A 13,311-nucleotide genomic window follows, 5' to 3' on the forward strand; every position below is an offset into this window, starting at 1 on the left:
GGTAAATATCTTGGAAGAAAAAAACTGTTATTAGTTCCAAATATCTAACTTTGAAAAATCTAAGAAAATTAACTTAAAAAAAAAATGACATAGCAAGATTCAAGACAGACAATACAAAAATCATTAGTTGTCCTACATTAGCAATAACCAATAAGAATATAAAGTAAAGTCAATTCTTGGGACTCTGGATTGGCCACCAGAACAAAATACAGACAAATATATGTTTTATAAAGACTAATATTTGAAATGGAAGCATAAGAGCCTCTATTTACCTCACCACCACCACCAATATCTCTCTCCCCATCTGCCACACTTTTAACTTGTCACCAGAACCTCATTGGGAATTATCTTGTTAGATGTCTATCCTCTTTGACACGGAGGGATCCCTACAATATTCACAGTACATTCTATTTCTATTCAACTGTACCATTATTTTTTTGTATCAGAATTATTTGTGTGTGTATCTTATTTCCTCTATAGATGATCAGCAACTTCCTCTTTGTGTGCCATCCCCACAATATTTTGGGTGCAGTAGATACACCATGATTATCAACTTGAATTGATAATTCAAGATGGTATGGGTAAGAAAGAAGGAAATGGAAAACAAACTAAAGAGGAGTGGAATGATAAGGGTCAGAAAAGGTTGGTGGAGAGAAGTCATTTGAGCCTCTCGTATGCATTCTTTTCTCTGGGTAAATCATCATTATCTAAATTCCTTAAATTTCAAAATAATAAAAATTCTAGAGCAGAGTATTCAGTATTTGGGGAATTACTGGTGAAAATATTAGGAAATATTCCCCATATAAAATAGCCCAAGTATGGAGGGCTTCCTGATTTTTTGAAGACTTGAATTTAATTCTTCCTTTCCCATTCTCCACAAATTCTCCCAAATATCCCTTTCTCTCTCCTTGGCCTCACCTCTACTTTGCTTTTATTCTCTTCTGTTTTCCCACCCTCTTTCCTTTCTTCTCTTCTAAATCTAGGTTCTCCCTTCTCTTCCATTAAGCCTGGTGTCAAAGGGGGCTGAGGAAGCCCTGGTTTTGTGTCTAACTCAGCCATGTCCTCTGTGGTATAGGAATGAAGAAGTCAGAAGCGGTCAAATATTTACTGAGTGCATTCCATGTTTGGAAAGAGTGAGCATTGGGGAATTAAATAGAACTGCGTTGAAATCAGGCTCCACACTTACAGTCTCTGCACCTCAGTGTTCTCATCAGGAAAACAAAGACAATACTAGCAGCTCCCATAGAGAGTTGTTGTATGGATTAAATAAGATATTGTTTGTACAATGTCTAGTTCAAAGTAGGCACTCAGCAAATAATAACTATTAGGGAACTATGGTTGAAAACCAAGGAAGGGAACAGAAAGGTCATACTCCAGTTTTTTCTCCCACTTTCCTCCCCTCTAGCCTAAATTCATAGGAGTTGGGAGAGGAAAGAAGGCTGGGAGGCGAGAGTGCAGGCAAAGCAATACTAAACCTTAAATCTCAATCCCTAATTTAGCTACTGAATCAAAATTAAAGACATCGAGATGACAGTTTATATTTCATATACTGGATTTATCGTTTATTCCAGAGAAATTATCTAAGCAATAACATTGTATTTGGAATACAAATCTCAAAGAGGAAAATGCTCTTAGACAAAAATTACAGCGAAACTGACACACCCCAATTACTCACTGGCTTCTCAAGAGAAAAAGAAATCTGGTGATGTTATTCCTGCCCTTGCCCACTCCAATATCAATACAGTTCCAAATTCTCAGAGGGTAGTAAAAGCTCTTGTCTTTCACACAATAACTAACAAAGCAAACTCCCCAAAACCCATGGGGGTACTGTGGTTGAGGGGGAGGGGGCAATTTTATCTAATTAATGAATTTTCCAAACATTTAATATTTGTTCTACATAAAAAATATGAATGCCTGTTGTAGACCATTTATTCCTAGTGGTAAGTAATTGCAATTCATTTGGAAAGCATCTTCAAAGCAGGCAGACACATTTTTCAAAACACCAGTTGACTACATAATTACTGCTACACTTATAAGCATTCCTCTGATGAAAAACAAAAGCAGGGGCGGGCGGGGGGGTAGGGGGGAGCAAGTTTCACTACAGTCCCCTAAGAAAATGTTTCACTTCTCTCTGTTATCATTCAGCCTTGGCCATATCTGATTTCAGTGTTAGTGAATCTACTGGACTTTTAAGTAATAAAGAAAAGAACACATTCTGGTTACTGCTGAAAAGAAATTTCATCAGTTTTCCTGTTAGTATGAGTCATAGCAGAGAAGAATTTGATGATTTGCAAGAAAAAAACCACAGTCCACTAATAAGCACTCCAAGCCTTTAGGCCACAAGAGAATGGAATCAGCAACAAATTTTACTTTAAGTTTTTTCTCTGAGTGCCTACTGTGTACTAGCACTCTTCTAAGATTTGTGAATACTCTTTTTAAAAATACAGGATATAGTGTCTGACCTTAAGGAGTGCTTAACTTGAAATTTTCTTTATAAGAAATCAGCACTCAAAGAAAGAAAGAAATCAGCATTCTTTGAATCCTCTGATGTTGAGACTTAAAAAAGCAATCCAAAGAGCTCAGCCTTCATTCACCATTAGAACAAGGATAATAATAACATTAATACCCAAATTTCACCAGCTCCAAGCCTCCCATTGGCTTGACCATGGGAAGTCCAATTTCTTAGAACCTCCCCTTTAAAGTCATTTCCTAGAGTCTGCAAAGCTACCTACAAACATACACAAACATCCACAAACACTGAGCTGGGGAACTCAGAAGGGAAAGACACCATAGCAAAGTTGTTTGAGCCTCAAAGTGTTAAGTGGTTAATCCAGCAAACTCTTTCATTTGTTACCTTATTAGCAGTTTCGGCACTAACAGTTCACCAAGGGGGTCACAACATCCTGCCAATGCTGGACATCTAGTCACCTAAAACTGACCTTGATAATTGAGAGGGAGTTTGGGATGTTCTATAGTAAAGTTGTTCAGTCCCCAAATTGTTCTGGACAGCTCACTCACAAGTTAGAAACAGACATTTTCCTTGGGGCCTTTACTCACCAGGCTGGTAAGGTCAGGATTTTGGTAGCAATCCCTATGGTGCACCAGGAGCAACCACTCCATAAAACACTATGGCCTTGCTGCTGGGTTTGACTTTGCTATGGCAGCTTCCTTCTTCCCTTATGGTGACTTAGCGCTCCAGTGCTCCAGTCATTTCTCCCTGTTGTCGGGCCTCTGTGGGAGCTATTCTAGCCCATCAGGCGTGCTGCCTGAAGCCAGGGGTGTCAGGATCCAAGTGTTGTGTTCCAGGATGCTCCTTGGCCCCTGTGCAAATCAGTGTCTGGCTTTCTTATCAGAATCACCTGAGACCCACCTCTGGCCCAGCCCAGAAGCTCTGTAGCGCCAACACTGGGAATATCACTACCAGATGAGTGATCATAAATGACAGACCAATGTTAATGGTAAGCACACTGACAATGTAAAAAGACTTCTTGGTACAAAATGATATTTTTACCTATCAGTTACCCAGTTCAAGGAGGGCAGAGGTGGTTGTGTGTGATTAGATGGCTATTTAAAGTAAGTAGTGCAAGAGAAATTCATAATAAGTCCACAAGTATTAATATTTTGCATGCAACTTTTCTCTTCTCAAAAAATTAAAATATTATATTTCAGAATATTATGTGCTCAGAACCAGAAAGCAAGCAGCAATATACTGGAAATAATCTGTTTAAGGGATTTGAGAGATTGAATATAGCAATTTGGACATATTTTAGTTTCCAAGGCCCAGAAAGATAGAGGAGATGATAGGTAATGTTTATTGAGCAGTTTCTATGTGTCAAACATGGTACTAAGTAATTTACATGCATTGTCTCACATGATCAAACGATGCCTTGAGGTAGCTACTATTATGATCTTCACCCTACAGATAGGAAAACCAAGATTAAGAAAATGTTCCAGGGCTTCCCTGGTGGTGCAGTGGTTGAGAGTCTGCCTGCCAATGCAGGGGACACGGGTTCGAGCCCTGGTCTGGGAAGATCCCACATGCCACGGAGCAACTGGGCCCGTGAGCCACAATTACTGAGCCTGCGCGTCTGGAGCCTGTGCTCCGCAACAAGAGAGGCCACGATGGTGAGAGGCCCGCGCACCGCGATGAAGAGTGGTCCCCACTTGCCGCAACTAGAGAAAGCCCTCACACAGAAACGAAGACTCAACACAGTCATAAATAAATAAATAAAAGAACGTGAATTTCTAAAAATAATAATAATAATAATAATAATTGATTTTCAAATGTTAAACCAATCTTTCTCTTTCAAAAAAAAAAAAAGAAAAAAAAAAAAAAAGAAAATGTTCCAACATTCTAAGCTAGTAAGAGGTGGAACTGGGATATGAACACTGGGCCTCTGATTCTGACACCTCTGTGCTCACCGCCTCCCCCGTGGCTTCATCATGGGTTTGGCTGCCAAATTTGACTTCTAACCCCATTTCTGCTCCTAAAGGGTCACTTAACCCCACTACCTGTCTGTTAAAATGGAAGAATGGGAATTCTCTGAGCTAACATTTGCAAAGACTCAATGCAACATTATCATTACATAAGAGGGCAGAGTTCATCCCTCATGAGAAGGATGAGGGGGTCAGAAGACCCTCCGGCTGCAGAATCCAGCTCTGGGGCACCGTCAACAATGCCCAGGCACATTTGAAGAGGGGCAGCACTGTTACCAGGTGTAGTGATAATGTGATTTGAGGCTTGAAAATAATGTGGGCACTCTAGTCACACTGCTGACCTCAGACCACCACTGACTTCCGACAAGGAGGTTCAGACACACTGGATTTACTTTCATTCTTACCCAGACTATTTTTACCTTTGTCCAAAACAGCTCAAGTCAGGAACACCAGGATTATCTGCTTCTTTCATGGTCATAAAAGTTGTCTCAATTACCAAAGCTGATTATTCTCCACAGATGCTCTCACGCTTCTTATCACAGTGTGTTATCACAGAACACAAAAGCTCAGAGGCCCCTACCTATTTGGCAATCTCTTTTCTAAGGCTCGGATTCCCCTTTAAATGATACAGATACAGCCAGTCTATGAAGTATCTATTCTATCTTCAGTTTGAACTTCTTACAGTCACAGAAGTTTTGTTATTAGGTTCTGCATCTACACAGGCAGCTGGACATAGATGCACTGCAGGTAGCCACCTATGGAGCTTTGTGCTTATGATGAAGTGTAATAAGGCAAGAGGAAGAGGGGAATGGGTTGAGCCCTTAGCCAAAGGACTGAGCATTCCAGCCAGCTGATGTCCTGGTATCATTTGCCCTGAAAGGTGACTGCAACAGAAGAGAGCCATCCGCTACAGTCTGCCTGTTTAAGAAAGCCCAGTCTCTCTCCATATCCAGTCCATTCTGGGTTGAGCACTGATACTGAATATTTATCACTGAGTCCCTATATGCCAGTTCATATTTAAATCCATCATTTGTTAATTGATTGCTATTGTCATTTCTACTGTAAATCAACATAAGTAATTTCCATGTATGGGTTTGTTAGTATCTTATTCATTGCCCATGGACCTGGAAATCAATGGAAACCAAGTAGAGTTCCCTCTTTCCAGCTTTAATTGTAGGTAGTTTCCATTGGTCTCTCCTGGATTTTCAGGGTTCTGTTCACAGGATTGCCTCATTTTCCCTTAGACTAGACTTCCTTGATGGCCATCATCATCATAATGTCAACATACATTGAGTACTTACCATGCTTGAGACATTGTGTAACTAATACACGTATACTTCACATGAATGACCTCACTCAATTCTATAAGGTTATTATCATTATTATTATTACCTGTATTTTATAGTTGAGGAAGTTGAGTCATAGAGAAGCTTCCTGTCCACAGATCACAAAACTAGAGAGGGCTGGAGCTGGAATTTATACCCATGTCTGTGTGACTCCAAATTCTGAGCTCTAAAGAGCTCCACCATTTACACTTCTCCCTGACTAGGACCGAAAAAAAACTTCGTTTCTACCAGTTTCACTAAAACAGTGGCCCAATGAATGGCTCTCTCTGGGGGCAGGTTACAGGCTATTTACTAAATTATAAGAACATGAATTTAGCCTGAAGTGAATGACAGCTACCTAAATGTGGTAAGTCTAAGTGATTGTCTAAATTAATCAGTTTCAGAAAAAACTGAGCTGCTTTGTAAGGGAAAACAGTTGGTGGGAGGAAATATGGGTCTCTTCTTCTTATTCTTTTCCGTGTGCCATTGGGTAAGTCACTTAGCTTCTCTGTGCTTCAATTCCTAGAATTGGACTGGATACAGCTTAAGGCAGTGTTTTTCAAACTGCATCTCACAAGCCATTAGTGGGTTATGAAATCAATATAGTGAGCCACAACCATTATATTTTAAGACATTAAACAGGATAGAAGAGTAGAGCATAAATATATATTTTTTATTTTCTACTATTCTAATACTATAAATAGTATAGCACTAATACTATAAATATATTTATATATATTGTTCAACATGACTCCATGAATGATAAGAAACCAAGGTACCACAACTAACCTCATGATATCAGCTCTGCATGTCATAACTTGTCAATATATAGGTAAAATCCTCATGAGATATTGGGTATATTCTTCTGATCTCATTTGCTTTGAAGCTACACTTCTCTTGTTTGCTCAGATAGGGCTTAGAAATCTGTATATTATTAATGATGGACAGCATACATACAAAAAATGTAAAAATCATAAGTGTATGGCTTGAAGAGTTTTAACATAGTAAACATATGATAACTAGGTAACTAATCATATCAAGAAATAGAACATACTAACATACCAGAATCCCTCTCATGTTCTTTTCCCAGACTCTACCTCTTTCCAACAAGGTGAGCCAATATCTTGACTTTGAACAGTATAAATTGGTTTTGCTTTTTTTTTTTTTGGAACTTTATATAAATGAAACTATACAATATATACTTTCCTGTGTCTGGCTTTCTTTGCTCAACATCAGGATTCTGAAATTTATGTTGTCACTATATTTGTGGTTTGTTCATTCTTTCCAATTAAGGAGTGTTACAAATAGTGCTGAAATGAACTCTTATACGTCTTTTGGTGCACATATATATGTATTTCTGTTGGGTAAATATATAGGAATGAAATTGTTGGGTCTGAGGGGAGAGCTCTCACAAGACGCTGAGCATGCTGGCACCCTGATCTTGGACTTCCAGCCTCCAGAACTATGATAAATTCCTGTTGTTTAAGCCACCCATTTGGTGGTATTTTGTTATGGCAGCTGGAACCTACAGGTTTTGAATGCCATTTTAATAGTTTAACTAGGTTCCAAAAGAAAACTGGAAGTTAACTTTCAGAGGGATAACTTAGCCAACTATTTCAAAGCATTAGTTCACTTATTTCCAGGGAAAAAGCATTCTCATTTCTGTCTTCATCCCAGAGGCAAACCCTTCAGAGGTATGTGTAGGTTGGTCTAAATCCACAGTTCCAATACCCAACATTGGCAATAATGGTCATTGATGTAGACAAGAGCTTCTTCCCCCCAAGAATTATTCTATACATAAAAACTGAAAATGAGTCCTAAACATGCTTATGACTCAAAACAGTACTGATAGTACAATTTTTGTAAGTCTATCTATCTATCTATGTATATCCATACACTCATACCTATAAACAGGAAAAGAAAAGAAAAAGCCTAATGGGGAAACAGAGAGTCGCATATATGTCAATAGGACTGGAAATTGGTCAGTCCTTTGTAGAAGGCAATTTGACAAACAGCTTTCAAATTTTAAATGCATGTGCTCTGGGCTTCCCTGGTAGTGCAGTGGTTAAGAATCCGCCTGCCAATGCAGGGGACATGGGTTCAAGCCCTGGTCCAGGAAGATCCCACATGCTGCGGAGCAACTAAGCCCGTGTGCCACAACTACTGAGCCTGCACTCTAGAGCCTGTGAGCCACAACTACTGAGCGTGCTGCAACTACTGAAGCCCGCGCGCCTAGAGCCTGTGCTCCGCAACAAGAGAATCCACTGCAATGAGAAGCCCGCGCACCGCAACAAAGAGTAGCCCCCGCTCGCCACAACTAGAGAAAGCCTGCACTTAGCAACGAAGACCCAACGCAGCCAAAAATAAATAATAAAATAAAATAAATAAATTTATTAAAAAAAAAGAATGTGGTAGGTAGTTCTCTACGTGTACTGATGTGGAAAGCTGTCTATGATGTACTGTTAAATGAAAAAAGCAAGTCAACAGAGCAATATTTAAAGTACAAGCCCAACAAAGAAACTTCCTATATACGACTCTGTGTGTGAAAAAGCATAGGAAATAGGTTTGGAAGAACAGTGTTGGTCATGGTTACCCCTGGGGAGAACAGTAGGACAGAGGGTAAAGGGTGTGTATTCATTTGCAAGGGCTGCTGTAACAAAATACCACAGCCTGGGTGGCTTAACCAACAGAAACTTACTTTCTCACAGTTTTGGAGGCTAGAAGTCAAGGTGCTCACAGGTTTCTTCTGAGGCCTCTCTCCTTGGCTTGTGCATAGCCACCTTCTTGCTGCGTCCTCACGTGGCTTTTTCAGACGGGATACCAGTCTGATTGGATTGGGGCCCACCCTAACAGCCTCATTTAACTTAATCACATTTTAAAGGCCCTTTCTCCAAATAGTCACATTCTGAGGTACTGGGGGTTAAGACATCAACATATGAATTTGGGGGGACACAATTCAGCCTATAATAGGGTGACTTCTGCATTTTGTCTATATTGTCTCAAAATTTTATGATAAGCATGTATTTTTTTAAATAAATTTATTTATTCATTTATTTTTTGGCTGCATTGGGTCTTCGTTGCTGCATGCGGGCTTTCTCTAGTTACGGCGAGCGGGGGCTACTCTTTGCTGCAGTGAGCGGGCCTCTCATTGTGGTGGCTTCTCTTGTTGCAGGGCACGGGCTGTAGGAACGTGGGCTTCAGTAGTTGTGGCACGTGGGCTCAGTAGTTGTGGCTCGCGGGCTCTAGAGCACAGGCTCAGTAGTTGTGGCACACGGGCTTAGTTGCTCTGCGACATGTGGGATCTTCCTAGACCAGGGCTCGAACCCGTGTCCCCTGCATTGGCAGGCGGATTCTTAACCACTGCGCCACCAGGGAAGTCCCAGCATATATTTCTTGTGTAAGTTTAAAAACAATTAGAAAGATAGGAAAATACTGACCGGAAGACAAATGTTAATAGCAAAATATGAATAGGAGTTATCTCTAAGGCTTATAGGTGATCCTTATTTTATTTCCTCCATGTTTTTTAATGTTTCTCTCATGCTCTTCAATGAACATGTATTGCTTTTTAATTAGAAAACAGAATAAATATTATTTTTTAATGAAATGAATAGATCCAACAGCTTCCCCTTCAATAGCCTGGCAATTAGACATACTCCGGGAAAGCATCTACCTTTGGAACTGGCTAGTGATCTCTAACAATTTACAATGACACTTCACTTATAATAAGCTATTTAAAATATGTGATCATTCAGAGATGGTATGTGATTCTTAGGTTATGAAAACTTCTCTCAATTTTCTAGGTTACAATAGTAAAGTGAATCTAATCTTAAAGTAGTAGCCTTTTCAAGCAATTATTCAAATTAAAGATTTTTCAAATGAGTATTACATTATGCCTATGGTACGAACTGCACACTTTTTCTTAATTTACTAATATTTATTAAGTAATGAGACTTAATCCCAACACCAATAATAATAATGTCCTATACATATAGACTATTTTTTCCAAGAGATGTACATCATAGTTATTAATTAGATAACCCCATTATATTATGAAATCACCTGTGGACAAATGTGTTAAGAATAAGAAAACAAAGAGCTTGTGAGTCGAACACTTACCTGCTTTGCCTCAGGGTTTGGAGCTCAGTCAGAAACACACGTGAGATTTGCTGACTTCTGAGTTAGGCAACTTTTCCTCGGAGCCCACATGAGCAAAGTTCCGTCAGGTAATAGGTTTGTCAGTCTAGCTCTCAGGAGAGTTCCAGTCTGCATGTAGAGAAGCACAGGACAGAATTTCCTAATAAGGAAATTGCTGCACATTCCCCCATGTGGCTATTTGAAGGATGAAGCAATGACATCTTCCAAAGTGGCATCTCCTTTTTTTCCCCTTTTTTCCTTAGAAATTGCCTTTAGTGCTGGTAAGAATGGATTTTCCAAAGACAGAAAGCAATCTAAAGTGACAAATAACTGGAAATTTTGAAATTTTCCTTTTTGTGGTCAGTAATCCCAACAGCTTTCTTCCCATTGGGGAGCCACTCATAACTCCTGACTATTCATTCATCCACTGGAATGCAGCAGATTTGGAAATTCCCATCCACCATTCTTGTCAGGGATCCATTTCTTCACCATGCCAAGTCTTGTCAACCACAGAAGTTTGAATTTAGAACTGAGCAGGTTTTCTATTGCTTTCACGCTTTAGGAGCAATAAGTCAAAACAAATACTTTGAGGACTTCCCTGGTGGCGCAGTGGTTAAGAATCCGCCTGCCAATGCAGGGGACATGGGTTCAAGCCCAGGTCCGGGAAGATCCCACATGCCACAGAGCAACTAAGCCCGTGCGCTGCAACTACTGAGCCTGAGCTCTAGAGCCCGTGAGCCACAACTACTGAAGCCCGCGTGCCTAGAGCCCACGCTCTGCAACAAGAGAAGCCACCACAGTGAGAAGTCTGCGCACCGCAAGGAAGAGTAGGCCCCGCTCGCCTCAACTAGAGAAAGCCCTTGCGCAGCAACGAAGACCCAACACAGCCAAAAATAAATAAATTTATAAGAAAAAAAATTTCTAAAAAAAAACAACAACACACAAATACTTTGGAGAATGCCTATGGACAGAACATGATGAAGGAGTGGATGGCCTCCAGTGTTACCGAATGTGATATTCTGAACTCTTTAGCAAAGGCAATATTGTATTTACAAATATTTCCTTCCTATAAAATTTTAAACTAAATGTTGGCTTACATTAGTAATTATCTAAACATCTGCCTCTACATCCAACTCTATTCAAGCTGTAAAGGTTAACCATGTTTGTCTACCTGCTGGAAAAAAGAGTGGGAGAGAAAGAAGAAATGGCCAATTAATTACCAAGTGACTGAGAGCTACTGTTTGTCTCTTTCATCTTTCACCCCCAGAGAATAGGAAGCAGGCTTTTTGCTGAGTTTTTTGGCAGGACTGGGGAGGCACCTTGTACTGCTGGATTAGCTGAGGGGATTCCATGTGGGCAACTGAGCAGCACACTTTATCTATCTATCTATCTATCTATCTATCTATCTATCTATCTAGTGTTCTCATCACATTTTTTTTCACACTTTAAACGACCGGGACCGAAAGAAGTCAGAGGAAGAAAGGTGAGAGGAGGCTACTGGGCAATCATGGGCTGGATGTTGGCTGCTCTTCCTTGTTATACCCTGGCAAGCAGTGAGGTGAATCCCTGCTCACCGACACTACGTAGTCCTTTACAGTTTACAAAGCACTTGTACATACAATAACTCAGCTGGCTTTCTCAACACCCCTATGTTCAAGAAATAAACAGTATACACAGTAAATACTATTCTGTATCATATTCCATTAAATTTTCAGGCTTTTGAGTCAGACTACTGGGATTCAAATATTAATTCAGACACTTTCTGGCTGTGTGAGTTTAACTAAGTTACGGTAAGTGAAATATGCCAGCCACAGAAGGACAAATACTGCATGATTCCATTTGAATGAGGTATCTAAAATAGTCAAATTCATAGAATCATAGAGTGCAATGGTGGTTGCCAGGGGCTGGGGGAGGAGGAAATGGGGAGATGCTAATCAGTGGGTATAAAGTTTCAGTTAAACAAAATGAATAAACCCTAGAGATCTGCTGTACAACACTGTACCTAAGTTAACAATACTGTATCATAAAATTAAAAATTTAAGAGGGTGGATCTCATGTTAAATGTTCTTACCACAATAAAATAAAATTTGAAAAAGATTTAAATGTAAAACATAAGACCATCAAAGGAAATATGAGTGAATATATCATATTAGGGAGGGAAAGACTTTTCTGGGCATGATACCAAAGACAGAAACCACACAAACAAACACTGATTATGAATATAGCTAACATCTATTAAGGTCTTACTATGTGCTGGGCCATGTACTGAGGATTTGCATTTTTAATCCTCACGTCAATCCTCTGAAGCAGGTATGATCATTATCACTCTTTCATGAACAAGAAAAATAAGGCACAGGGAAGTGGATATTGTCAGTTGTCTTGCCAGAATCCATCGTTGTTCTCCCCTTCATCATTTCTAACTGAACCTCAGTTTTGTTCGCGTATCTACTCCTTCCTCATGCATAACTTGTGACCCTAGAGGTGAACTAATTATTAGTATAAGCCAACCAGTGATTGGTTCAGGAATGAGTATATGATTGACTTTCAGCCAATAAGACACAAGTAGACGGCTGCTGAAGAACTTCTGGGAAAATTCTTTCTTGGTTTTAAGAGAGACCAGTGTCACTTACCTGCTGAATGTGAAAAGAAGCTGTAGTTATTATTGGCGTCCATCTTGTAACCATAAGGGAAACCAGCCTCAGGACAGACAAACATATGAGAAGAAAGAGCCAAGACAGCTGAAGAGAAATGGATTGAAAGCCCTGATCATACTGCACCTGAAGTCTATACTACTGGACATCTACCCAGATGAGCCTCATTGTTTACCAGTTTTACCCTGGTGTCTGATATTTGCTGTATCTTCAAGTTAACTGACTTCTGCTATCTCTATTCTGCTATTAATATTTCCAGTAAATTTTTATTTAAGATATTGCATTTATTAGTTCTAGAAGTTCCATTTTGTTTTATTTTATAATTTCTATTTTTCTAGTGAGATTCTGAGCATATATATCATTATATATGATATAATGAGCATATTTTCATCTATCTATTTGTTGTTATAATAGTTGTAATAGCTGCTTTTAAACATTTATTTCCCAAATCCAACATCTGAGTCATTTTAAGGTTAGTCTCCATTGATTCTCTTTGTTTCTTGAGTATGGAATAACATTTCCTATGTGTCTAAAAACTTTGGATTTTACGTGGACACTATGAACATTGTAGAGGCGCTTGATTCTGCTATATTCCTCTGAATTGTGCTGATTTGTTTATTTTATCAATTAACTTAGCTGAACTCCATGTCAAATCTGCCTCTCCCTCAGTGAACTGTAGCTAAAAGTCTCTCTTCTAGCTTCAGCTGATCTGCTTGGAATCTATCTTAAGTGAAGACATCAAGTAGGCGGTTAGTTGGATACAT

At 39.4% G+C, this 13,311-nt stretch overlaps 1 long non-coding RNA gene across 1 annotated transcript in view; it reads right to left on the reverse strand.

Moving 5' to 3' along the window:
* The window catches only part of LOC132367843 (uncharacterized), an 86,383-nt gene extending 76,365 nt beyond the window's left edge, over positions 1-10,018 (reverse strand). Inside the window, exon 1 of the long non-coding RNA XR_009503863.1 lies at positions 9,879-10,018. This is a non-coding gene — a long non-coding RNA (uncharacterized LOC132367843). The remainder of the gene's footprint in view (positions 1-9,878) is intronic.
* Between the last annotated feature and the right edge of the window lie 3,293 nt (positions 10,019-13,311).

Source organism: Balaenoptera ricei, chromosome 6, assembly GCF_028023285.1.
Source record: "Balaenoptera ricei isolate mBalRic1 chromosome 6, mBalRic1.hap2, whole genome shotgun sequence".
In the NCBI taxonomy this organism is placed as follows: Eukaryota; Metazoa; Chordata; class Mammalia; order Artiodactyla; family Balaenopteridae; genus Balaenoptera; species Balaenoptera ricei.